Source organism: Gorilla gorilla, chromosome 12, assembly GCF_029281585.2.
Source record: "Gorilla gorilla gorilla isolate KB3781 chromosome 12, NHGRI_mGorGor1-v2.1_pri, whole genome shotgun sequence".
Lineage (NCBI taxonomy): Eukaryota > Metazoa > Chordata > Mammalia > Primates > Hominidae > Gorilla > Gorilla gorilla.
Genome location: NC_073236.2, coordinates 65,087,999 through 65,100,511, shown reverse-complemented (window position 1 = coordinate 65,100,511; position 12,513 = coordinate 65,087,999).

Below are 12,513 nucleotides of genomic sequence, written 5' to 3'. Positions count from 1 at the left end.
CCTGTAATCCCAGCACTTTGGGAGGCCAAGGCAGGCGGATCACAAGGTCAGGAGATCGAGACCATTCTGGCTAACACGGTGAAACCCCGTCTCTACTAAAAATACAAAAAATTAGCTGGGCGCGGTGGCGGGGGCCTGTAGTCCCGGCTACTCGGGAGGCTGAGGCAGGAGAATGGCGTGAACCCGGGAGGCGGAGTTTGCAGTGAGCCAAGATCACGCCACTGCACTCCAGCCTGGGCAACAGAGCAAGACTCCGTCTCAAAAAAAAAAAAAAAAAAAAAAAAGATAACCATGACACTCGCAATCATATTAAGCCTCACTCAGTAAAGGACAGTCATTGTTTCACAGATGTCCTGTTCTGGGTCACCTCTGGACAGCTCATAGCTGCTGGTTTCTAGGTTTTAGGAGGCAGATCTATGATTTTTATAATCCTCAGACCTGTCTGACCTTAGTGGCCTGAGATCCCTTTGTATAGAATGGAGGAAGGCTGTGTGTTCTTTGGTTTACCCTCAGCCTATCTTTCAACCCCACTCACTTGAGGTTGTGGCCTAGTTCCTCTTTGGGGGAGGGAGGAAGGTGGGGAGATGTCAAAGGGGACTGGGCTTCCTGTGGGGAGTGGGAGAGAAGAGTTTTTCAAGGAGGAGAGAGACCAGAGCTCTTATACTCTGAGCCACTATCTGCCTGCTCTAATCACCTAGGGCCAGGCACCAGACAACTAGGGATGGCCTCTTTACCCCAAAGCCTGCTGAAATTACTCAAACTAGCCAATCCTAAGTCTGCCTACCCTGCCTCACTCATTTCTTCCAATGGAAACCACAATAAGCACTCTTGCCGACGTTTTCCCTGCTCCCTCTGCATCCCGACTGACCCTGGTGCTTCCCCATGTGGCCCCTGTATAGTGTGCTTTGCCTCCTGTTTCTAGGGACCTGTGAGTATCAACTTTCTCGATGACAGTCATTTCTGTATCTATGTGTCTTATTATACCTTATTAGAACAAACCTGGGTACATTTTTAAGACAGCAGGGATTCTCTGACGATTAATGATTGAGAAGGATGATTGGACCTGTCTAGTCAGGGAGGCTGAGGCCTCAGGCCTTCATTAGGCACGTTGCATGTCTGTCAAGTAAGGGCCACTAATCACCTCACATGGGTTCATCTGAACTTTATGCCAGCCCAAAACACGAGGATGTGCCACCCATCCTCAGCACTCTCAAGACACACTTAAGTGTGTTTGATACGTAAGCTCCAATTCCTTCCTCCATAAGGAGAGAGAAGGCAGAAGTGGCTTTCCCCGAGGTGAGGACGGGGATGGGAGTTTTTTCTTTTGAGTGATGTAGACCTATGCCCTGCTTCCATGCCACTTCCTCAGATGTGACAGACCTCTGCTGGGATGGAATGTGTGTTTGCTGGAGACAGCTGTGGCATAGAGGATTGTGAGAAAGGGTCCCCATGCTTGGTGTGGAAGGAGGGAGCTGCTCACCCTCTGTATGGGCTTGGATGAGGAGCTTCTCAGCGGCAGTCATAAGAACCAGAGGATTTTCTGCTCTTTGCTGGGAGCCACATGAGCCCCCTGGATTCATGTGGAATTATTGGGAGAGGGATGACCACCCTGAAGATGGCTGAGATCAAATATCTCATCAGATGACTGGATGCTTAGAATCAGGTTAACTTGATTAAATAAATAAATAGAAATAGTTTTTGTACCTATGAGTTTGTGGAGAAAAATTCCTGGCCACTATACTAATATCAGCATTTCTAAAATGATCTGTCTGGAGCATATGCGTGATGAACCTATCTATAGATAGAGCAGAGTAGCTGTAAATGGGGTGGAGTTGAATGAGCACCAAGTGCTCAAAATGAAGAAAGAGGACTTCCCTCCAACCTTTTGCAGGAGTCATCCCCCTAATGCAACTTCTCTCCACACATATCCACCAAATTAACTTTTTTTTTTTTAACCAGACAAAGCCTATGATTTCATCATAATAATATAGGTCATCATAGATTGAGATTGCCTTGTAATTCCTAGGTAAATGTCCTTGGAAAAAAGGGAGTATGAACCTACAGGATTCCAGTCAACAAAATAAGCTGTCCACATGCTACCTCTACAAAGGTTTGTAATACAGCTGTCATTAAGATCTTTGCTAGGTAAGTTCTTATTCTACTTTGGGTATTTATTGTGTTACTAGCCAGGGCAGGCTTTGCTATGATGCGATAACAACCCCACACTTTTAGTGGCTTAAAACATTTGTTACTCATGCCGTATGTCTATCCTTGGTAGTCACTCAGGAACCAAGGCTCAGGGAGGCTCCATCTTGACATAAGCTTCCATGATTGTAGAGAAAGGAAAAGGGAACTTGGCTAACCATAGGTAGGCACCTAAAGTTTTTGTCTAGAAGTAACATGCATGATCACATTTCAATGATCAAAGCAAGCCACGTGACTATGCAAGTTCAAGCAGATGGAGAAGGGCTATGATAGCCTTGTGCTCAGACCACAGTACTAAGCATTTGTGCCTAAAGTATGGCCACAGGGTCAGCGCGGTGGCTCACATTTGTAATCCCAGCACTTTGGGAGGCCAAGGCAGGCAGATCACTTGAGCCCAGGAGTTCCAGAGCAGCCAGGGCAAAATGACGGAATCCTGTCTCTCAAAAAATACAAAAGTTAGCTCGGGATTCTGGCGCATGCCTGTAGTCCCAGCTACTTTAGGAGGCTGAGGCGACAGGATGGATTAAGCCTGTGAGCCTGGGAGGTGGAGGCTGAAGTGAGCCATGATCGTGCCACTGCACTCCAGCATGGGTGACAGAGTGAGACCTTGTCTCAAACAAAAACAAAAACAAAAATTATGGCCTCAGACCCTTTTGCTAGGATCTTTTTTGAAGGGAAACATATACTAAATCTTTGCACTCATAATCTCACTCATCCCTCCTATTGAGCACCTGCTGCTTCCTCTCCTTTCTTCTGTCTCCATGGAGTACAGTGAATTTCCTCTTAGAGAAATGGCGACTGGATATTTTAAAAAATACCTGGGTAAGAAGGGCTGTTGAATTAGAGAGGACTCATGGTGACAGGGTTCAGTAAAAAGAGAAACTTAGTGTCTCACTTAGTAGGAAAGATAAGGAGTAGTTATTCCCCAGGATTGCAAGAAGGGCTTCAGGAACTGAGGCCTTAGCCACTGGAATCAGTGTTAATGCCATCAGGATTATTTTTCTTCCATTAGTCTGTCATCTCTGCATGTTCTGCTTGCTGAAAATGGACATATTCCTAGAACTAGGAAAGATGGTTGCCATCTTTCCTTCACATTCTCTCAGCTCTGTAGGGTAGAGACAAGACTTCTTCTTTAGCTCCAATCCGGGAATCCCAGGGAAGGACTCTGATTGGCTCAGCTTAGATCACATGCCCACACTGAACCAATGACTGTGTCCAAGGAAATGGGATACTATGATTGGTCAGGCCTGAGTCAAGTCCGTGCCCAGGGAGGACAGGATTAAATTGTCAGAAGGAGGGACATGGTTAAGTTGGCTGGGCAAATAAAAACCACAATTACTGTAACTTAACTATAGCTGTCTTAGAGTTAGATATAGACAGTGACCTTTGAAAACTAAATAAGATCGGAGAAAATTTTTGCAACCTATCCATCTGACAAAGGGCGAATATCCAGGATCTACAAAGAACTTAAACAAATCTACAAGAAAAAAATAACCCCATCAAAAAGTGAGCAAAGGATATGAACAGACACTTCTCAAAAGAAGACATTTATGCAGCCAACAGACACAGGAAAAAATGCTCATCATTACTGGTCATCAGATAAATGCAAATCAAAACCACAATGAGATACCATCTCACGCCAGTTAGAATGGTGATCATTAAAAAGTCAGGAAACAACAGATGCTGGAGAGGATGTGGAGAAATAGGAATGCTTTTTTTTTTCTTTCTTTTTTTTTGAGACAGAGTCTTGCTGTGTCACCCAGGCAGGAGTGCAGTGGCGTGATCTCAGCTCACTGCAAACTCTGCCTCCCGGGTTCACACCATTCTCCTGGCTTAGCCTCCCGAGTAGCTGGGACTACAGGCGCCTACCACCACGCGCGGCTAATTTTTTGTATTTTTAGTAGAGACGGGGTTTCACCGTGTTAGTCAGGATGGTCTCAATCTCCTGACCTCGTGATCCGCCCGCCTCGGCGGATCCCAAAGTGCTGGGATTACAGGCGTGAGCCACAATGCCCGGCCAAGAAATAGGAACACTTTTACACTGTTAGTGGGAGTGTAAATTAGTTCCACCATTGTGGAAGACAATGTGGGGATTCCTCAAGGATCTAGAACTAGAAGTACCATTTGACCCAGCCATCCCATTACTGGGTATATACCCAAAGGATTATAAATCATGCTACTATAAAGACACATGCACACGTATGTTTATTGTGGCACTATTCACAATAGCAAAGACTTGGAACCAACCCAAATGTCCATCAGTGATAGACTGGATTAAGAAAATGTGGCACATATACACCATGGAATACTATGCAGCCATAAAAAGAATGAGTTCATGTCCTTTGCAGAGATATGGATGAAGCTGGAAACCATCATTCTGAGCAAACTATCACAAGGACAGAAAACCAAACACTGCATGTTCTCACTCATAAGTGGGAGTTGAACAACGAGAACACATGGACACAGGGCGGGGAACATCACACACTGGAGCCTGTTGTGGGGTGGGGGGCTGAGGGTGGAATAACATTAGGAGAAATACCTAATGTAAAAATGACAAGTTGATGGATGCAGCAAACCAACATGCACCCTAGAACTTAAAGTATAATTTAAAAAAAAAAGAAGAAAAGAAAACTAAATAAGATAATGTTGTTCCTTCCAAATGAAAACCTTCCAATCACTTCCCGTTACAATTAGAATGAAATCCAAATCCTCTGTTCTGATTTACAGAGCCTTACATGTTAGGACCTCTGTCCATCTATCTAAACTATTTTTACTTTCCCCTCACTCAGGAGCAACAGCCACACCAACCTTCATTCAGCTTTCTAGATACACCAAGCTTGTTCCCAACTAGGGAGAACTTGTTGTTTCCCCTGATCTTTGCAAGTCCTTCTGGTCAGTGAGGCTTTATCTTAAACATTGCCTCCATAAAGAGGCCCACCCTGATTACTCTGTATAAAGTAGCCCCCAGTTACTTCCTATCACATCCTCCTATTTTAATTCTCAGCATAGCATATCATCAATTTGTATTTTCTTGTTTGCTTAGTTTAATTATTTTCCTTCTTGTTAGATTGCAAACTCCATGAAAGCCTGAACTATGGCTTTTTTGTTCACTGTTTTATCCCCAGTGCTTAGAACAGTGAACAGTGCCTGACACATAGTAGATGCTCAATATTTATTGAGTGAATGAATATGGCCATTGCCGAGCTGATCCACTGGGTAATGGAAAGAACGCAGGTCCTGCTGAGAGGCCAACACCATCCACTGGTCAGTACTCCTATAGGAGGCCACTTAGCTCCCAGCTACTGTGGTTCTGCAGTACCAAGTGGCAGCCCCTGGGATCCTCTGCTCATAGACTCATGGTTTTCAAGGGATAGCTTTAGGGTGTCCTTCTCCTAGACCTCAAACGACCTCTCCCTGTCTGTGTTCCAAACTCCAACCTGGACCCTTCTTTGCTTTGGGCCCTAATTTGTGTCTGGTTGTCCACAGGTAGGTCCTCTCTGCTCTTTCTTTCAGAGTGAAAGAATCAAAGTATCCCTGGAAGGCACAACACCACTTTGCAAGCATAAATTCCCTAATCATAGTTGCCCTTAATAATAATAATAATGCCCTAAAATATAATCAACTACTAGATATGATGTGGGCATTGAGCTAAACATTTTTTACATCAAACTCAATCTCAGAAAGACTGGTGTTGTTAGCCACATTGTCGGCCAGTGAAACTGAGGCTCGAAGGAGAAATAACTTGCTCAGGTCATACAGTTAGTTTGTAGCTGAGTTGTGACTAAAACCCAGGTCTCTCGGATTCCAAAGCTTGTGCTCAGAACCCCTGCAGTGTACAAAGTACCCAAATAGTGCCCATTACAGATCAACTTCCAAGAACTGGGTCTTGCCTTCGTAGAGTGGAGTGGTGTTTCCTCCTTCACTCATCATTCATTTCATATATATAAAACAGAACATGATCATATTTCAATACGTAACTTCTGTACAACCAAAAATTAAAACACCACATTAAAATAAATGAGAAAAACATGGTATTTCATTTGCAATACTTGAAAAAATGTTAACATTCGTAATCATAAATGAGCTTTTAGAAATCAGTAACAAAGAGACTAACATTACAAGGGAAATGAAAATAAAAGAAACAGAGGAAAATGAAATAACACAAATGATTAATAAGGTGATATGAAGATGATGTAGCTTAACATTAATAGATGAAAAAGCAGTTTCTTTGTAATATTACATTATCAATGATCACAAATACAGAAATCTAACATTTGTATAGAATTTTAGGAAATAGGGAACTCTTAAACACTGGGAAAATTTACTCCAGTTTTGGGAAATTTACTCAAAATTTAGATCTTGTATATACTTTGCCCTGGCAGTTCCAATCTGTAGGAATTATTCCAACGGAGTAGTTGGACAAATTGAATTTTATGTATAAGTATGTTTCTTACATAGAAAATCTGTAGCTAATTTATCACCCCCAACTACTTATGTATCAATTGATTTAAACAAATAGATTGGGGGGGTGTTCATTAAATATTAATTTAGGTCTATTTAGGTCAGGTTCTGGGCTAGATTCTGGAGACACAAAAGTGAATAAGACATAGTCCCTGTCCCCTTAAAGCTCATAATTCAAGGATAGGCAGATGAGTAAGCAGACAGCAACACACTTTGAAAGGCGCTATTGTTAAGGTGTGTTCCAAATCTGAGGAACCCAAAGATACCTCATTCTACTGACCTCTCTTCTTAACTAGCAGCTTGAGAAACAGGTTTGGGATGCCAATCAAAGCATTTGTACCACCTAACCAGACTCCCCTGAAGCTACTGAGACAGTCTAATGTAGTGTAGTCTAGTGAGACATATACATGCCTCATTTTGTCTTTTGTGCATATCAAATTTTACATAATAAAACACTTTAAAATAAGATGTTTTTCTGTCTATGGAACCAGAAAAAACAAGAAAAAAAGGTTGGTGACCTTGTGTGCTCCCCAAACAAGGATTTGTGGAGAGTGGGCATTCTATACTATTGTTGGAAATGAAATTAGTACACACTCTATGGAGGGCATTCTGGTAATATCTATTGAAAACTTTAAAGTGTATATATCATTTGATCCAGTAATTACACTTTTAGAAATTTATTTTAAGAAAATAGCAGTATAAGTGTGCAAAGACATACTTTTAAAGATTTTTATTTTTATATTAATTATAAGCCTAAAATGTTGGGAAAAAAATCAGTTATTCAACAAGTGAAATTTGGTTAAATAAGCTTCAGTATTGACATGAAAAAATGTCCACATTGTTAAGCAAAAAAGGAGGAAACAATAAGAAAGAGAAAAGTGGTTCCTGACAGATAGGAGCTGGCCTGGCACTCATAGCCAGGCCTCGGTGTTTTCCTATTGAACATAAAGGATTTCATAGAACACCAACATCAGACAAGGACACTCAGTGCCGATGATGAAGAAAAAAATGAGATCACTCTATAATCATATCTCAACACAGGCAAAACAGGTACATTGTCCAGACCACAAAATGACCGAGCAGCCTCCTGTCCTGGCCAATAGGAATGACTGGTGCTTCTTTACCAGTTCTTCTCTGGCTTTAGCCTTGCAGCAGTCTTCCCTCCTTCCGGATGAGAGTTATTAAGATACCCACGCACAGAATTACCCTGCTTCCTTAAACCCTTCTGCAAACCCCCTAGCACAAGCCTGAGTCCCATAATAAGTTCTTTCTAACACCCTCTTACTGAAACACCCCACAGTTCCCCATGCCATCCATTCTCCCCCGCAGCAAAGAGTAATAACCCCAACTTGCTTGACTACAGGTGTGTTCCCAGTGATCTTTGGCTGGACAGCAATGACAACCAGTACTATCTTATAATCATTTGTAATAGATAATGTATTTCCACTGTTATAAAGTTGTGTGGCATAGCACACAACAAACTGTTAGCAATGGTCACCCCTGATGAGGGGTTTTACTTTTGATTTACTGTCTTATTTATTTATTTATTTTTTACAATGTGCATGAATTGAGATAGAAGGAGGAGGACGATGAAGAGGTGGGGAAGGAGAATAAGTGAAGGAAAAAAATGGAAGAATGAAGAGAAATGAAGATGGCAGTGGCAGCAGCACTAAGACATGTTTGATAATGATGTTATTAGAGGATATTTATGTTCTTCTTTAAATATCTATAATTAATATGCATTACACTTGAATATGAAAAACAACGGTTATTTTTAAATGAAAGGAGATTGTGGTTTTTCCGGAGAAATACAATATGACTATTTCTAATTTTTTATTTTTGCAATAGTGAAGTAGGGATCTCGTGCCCGACTAACATTGAACACAAGTTTGAAGACTTTTGGTTTTCTGGGTCCACTGCAGTATAGTTAGATGCAGTAGGTGTCGCTTTTTCCCCAAGAACAGCCTGTTGCTAATGCTGGTGGAAGTCCCTTCTGAGCTGTGCCCAATTCTGTCAATTATCTGTCTTCAAGATTTGCCTAATTTCTAACCTTTGAGTAATGTGTACTTGTAGTTTTCCTTCCTTCTGTAATTTAGATCCATGATCCAATCTAGATAAGGGAAATTACTACACATTCTTTATTCCTTTCTGTAGAACTTTCACATAGCCATCCTATTAGATTTTCGTGGTCATCCAAAGTGCTTCAGGCAGGTATTATTGGCTTCATTTTAGAGATGAGGAAGGCGAAGTTCATTAGAAAACTGAAGTCATTAACAATTAATTGGTCAAGGTTTCTTTCCCCTCCATTAGCTAATTCAAGAAACAAGGATATAGGCAGCAAATAAAGCACGATTTGTGCTTTAAATATATGAATATATATTTACTGTTGTAAATATGTCAACCGTAAAAATACATTCCCATCAGTTTCTGAGAACTGCAGTACAAATTATGAGAACTGACCATGCTGCTCGCGTACTGTGATTATGCAAAGCTTTCGGGGATGCATTACATGGGGGAGCCCTCTCAACTTTGGACAAGGTGTGCAGCCTTCAGAGGTCTGGGAGTTGTTCGGAAACACCTAGGCATCCTCGGGGAGCATGCTGAAGGTGACTCATGTTTGCATGTGTGTGACTTGGGGTTACGTTATAAACATGAGGTTTTGTGCTGAGTGGTAATATCAGATGCAAAGGACTGTTTGCTCCCTCTTTTGGAGGTCTTGTACTTTTCCAAACCTTGCATGTTATCAATTATCAGGCAATCATTTCCTGAGGACTGCCACATAGCTGCTGCTTTCCCTTTTCCTAGTTTGCTTTTCCTAAAACGTTTTGGAGTTAGAAATCAAATAACCAAGCTAGGTAGAAATGAGTATAATGTAAAGTTTTCCCAGGTTCAAAGTAACTCTATTTGAAGGCATTTGTATTTGTGCATTAATTCCTGGTTCATAACTAAATTATGGAAAGGAGACACTGACTGATAGGAAGCTGGTTCTGGATAGATGAGGGATGATTATGCCAATATTTTTCAGAGTCCCAAGATGATCAAGGCCAGCTTTGATTTCAGTCTACTGAGTCATGCTGGACGTATATATGGCTCGGTCACTCCATTGCTGCAGCCATCGGAATGCTCCTGTCTGGGGTAACAGTGTCCAGCCTTACGGAGCGGGCCTGACCACCCTCTGATGGTGTGGTTTGTGGTGGGCACTGGGCCAGGAGGGAAGCTGGTGGGGTGTGGGGCAAGTACCAGGCAAAAGAAGTACCAGGCTCTGGGGGCAGACTGCTGGATTATGACTCAAGTTGACGCAGGAAGATAACAAATCCAGTCCTCTCCCCAGAGGAATTGAGACCTAGGAGTGGCCTTCTCACAACTTCAGGGTGCAAGGTGGAGAATAAGTAAGGATCAGATGCACCACACATACCAGCAGCTTGTGCCAGGCAATGTGCCTAAGATGAGGTGGGGAAAGGCAGACACCTAAGATGAGGTGGGGAAAGGCCACATTCATGAAATGTGGCCAACAGAAACGAGGTAGCAGAATCCACCCAACTAGCTGTCTGAAATACAAGGCAGGGACCCAAGGGAGGAAACACATATGGGGGACATGTAAGGTCCCAAGAGACCTGGGATGAGGTGACAGGACCTGGTATGCTCTGCCTATGACCTTCAGCCCCATTGTGGGGCTCAGAAGCCTGGCATTTGGAGGCTTCAGACTGCCACAGGGATCTCCAAATTCACCCACTGGGTAGGCAAAGGCTTCGTTGCATGTGTGGCAAGGAGGAGCCCTCTTCACTCAGGCAAGGTGGGCAGGCTTCAGAGGGCTGGGAGTTCTTTGCAAACAGCTAGGATAGGGCTAGGACTGGGTATGGGTAATGAGGACAGGGGCCATGGTTACCAAGGACAGGGGCCATGGTTACCTGGGAAATCAAACCCAGAGTAAGGTTTTTTGGAGCCCACAGATCTGAGGCTTCTGTTCAGAGGGGCAGGGACCAGGCAGAGCAGACCAGCTTGGTTTTTCACAAAGGTGGGAGTGAGTTGGAAAGTGGCCTTAGGTCACAAACACTAGCCACTTTAAGAGAAATGCAGCTCATCTCACTGACCTTGAAATGAGTTTTGCATGTGCACACACGAGTGTGTTTATTTGTGGATGAAAGAAATTTATCTAAAAAATTACATACATATGCTCATAATAAAGCATTTAGGACATGCTGAAAAGTAAATAAAAATAAGAATCACTTCAAAACCCATAGGCCATACAATCTCTAAATATATTTTGGTGGATTTCCTTTCAGACTTTTCTCTATGTATGTATTCAACATAGGGATATAAATAGATATTTTCAATAAACATAGTATGATACTATTTTGTAAACTGCTTCTTCCATTTGATACTATATCTTGGGTACTTTTCCACAATAAAATGTTATTCTATATCATCATCCTGCATAGGATTCTGTTGCTTGATATTTCTTATTTTAACTAACCTTCCATTGATTAACATCACATCATTTGAAAATAATACATTTGTTTCTTTCTTCTCTTTCTTATTTCAGCATGTTGGCTGGAACTTCCAGAACTGGCCCAGAAAGAACTCATTCTTGACTTGAACCTGATTTTATAGCAGTGGCTTTAGTATTTCACCATTGTTTTTCACACTTCCTCTTGGTTTCTAATAGGTTTGTAATACAGAGGGAGTCTTTGCATTACCTCTAACACTAACAGGGTTTTATATTTTTCTTTTAAGAGGATAGGATGGATGTTGAATTATGTCAAATATCTTCATAAGCAGCCAGTAATATGATGGTATAGTTTTTCTCCTTTAGCCTGTGAATGTCCTAGTGCTGAAGCCGCATTTGTTCCTAAGGTCAGCCCTGTGTTAGTGGTTTTGCAGATCGGGAAGGTGAAGTTGTTGCCTTGAAAATATTGCAGAAAAGGTAGCATGCTTTATAACCTGTGTTACACCTGCTCTTTTTAACCATAAATCAAGGAAATTGTCCTCTATCAGTTCATAGGGTGTTTCCTCATTTTTTTTTATAGGTACAGTGTTCCTTTGTGTGGTTGTGTCATAGTTTATTTATTCAACCAGTTCCCTAGTGATAGATATTTGAGGTGTTTCCAGTCTTCTGCTGCAGTAAGCAACCCCATAAATCCATTATTTTGTAGGTGTGTGGATATACTTTAAAGTAAATTCTCAGAAACGGGACTGCTGTGTTAGAATGAACCGGGAAGCTTTCAGCCTTTTACAGATAGATTACTAACAGATAAACTCTGATAGACTCAGGTAAACAGAGTTTAGACAACTTGGCTATAATATATTCCTGTGTTTGATAAAACATCTGCAGACAAGACAGTTGAGCCTGGAATTGTTGCATGTGTGTGTGCATGTGTGTGTGCGTGCTTCTTTCATACCTTTTATGCTTCCTTCTTGATATTCATGCTTTCTCATAGCGATTCACATCCTTCAGTCTCTCATTTTTTTTTTAATGCACTTAGATTTTCCAGCACATGATGGAAGCAAGGAAGGTGATGAAATCATTGTTAGACATTGAGCAGCTTGGGGCCAGACACCTTGGCAGGTGCTCTGAGTATATTATTTCGAACCGTCATTTCAACCACACCAAGAGCCCTTTTGAACTCTTTTTACAAAATGAGGAACCCAGAGCTCAGTTTGCTCAAGGTCCCCAGCTAGGAAGTAGTAAATGCAGAGTTTGAAGCCAAGTCTATCTGCTCCACAGCCATATCCTCTTTATTAGCCACACCCATCCAGGATTTTTCCCCCAGCGTTCCCATTCCCAGTCATTCCCAGCTAACAATGAGTTGGGAAAGACTGATGCGTGGTGACATGTCCTAATAGTTA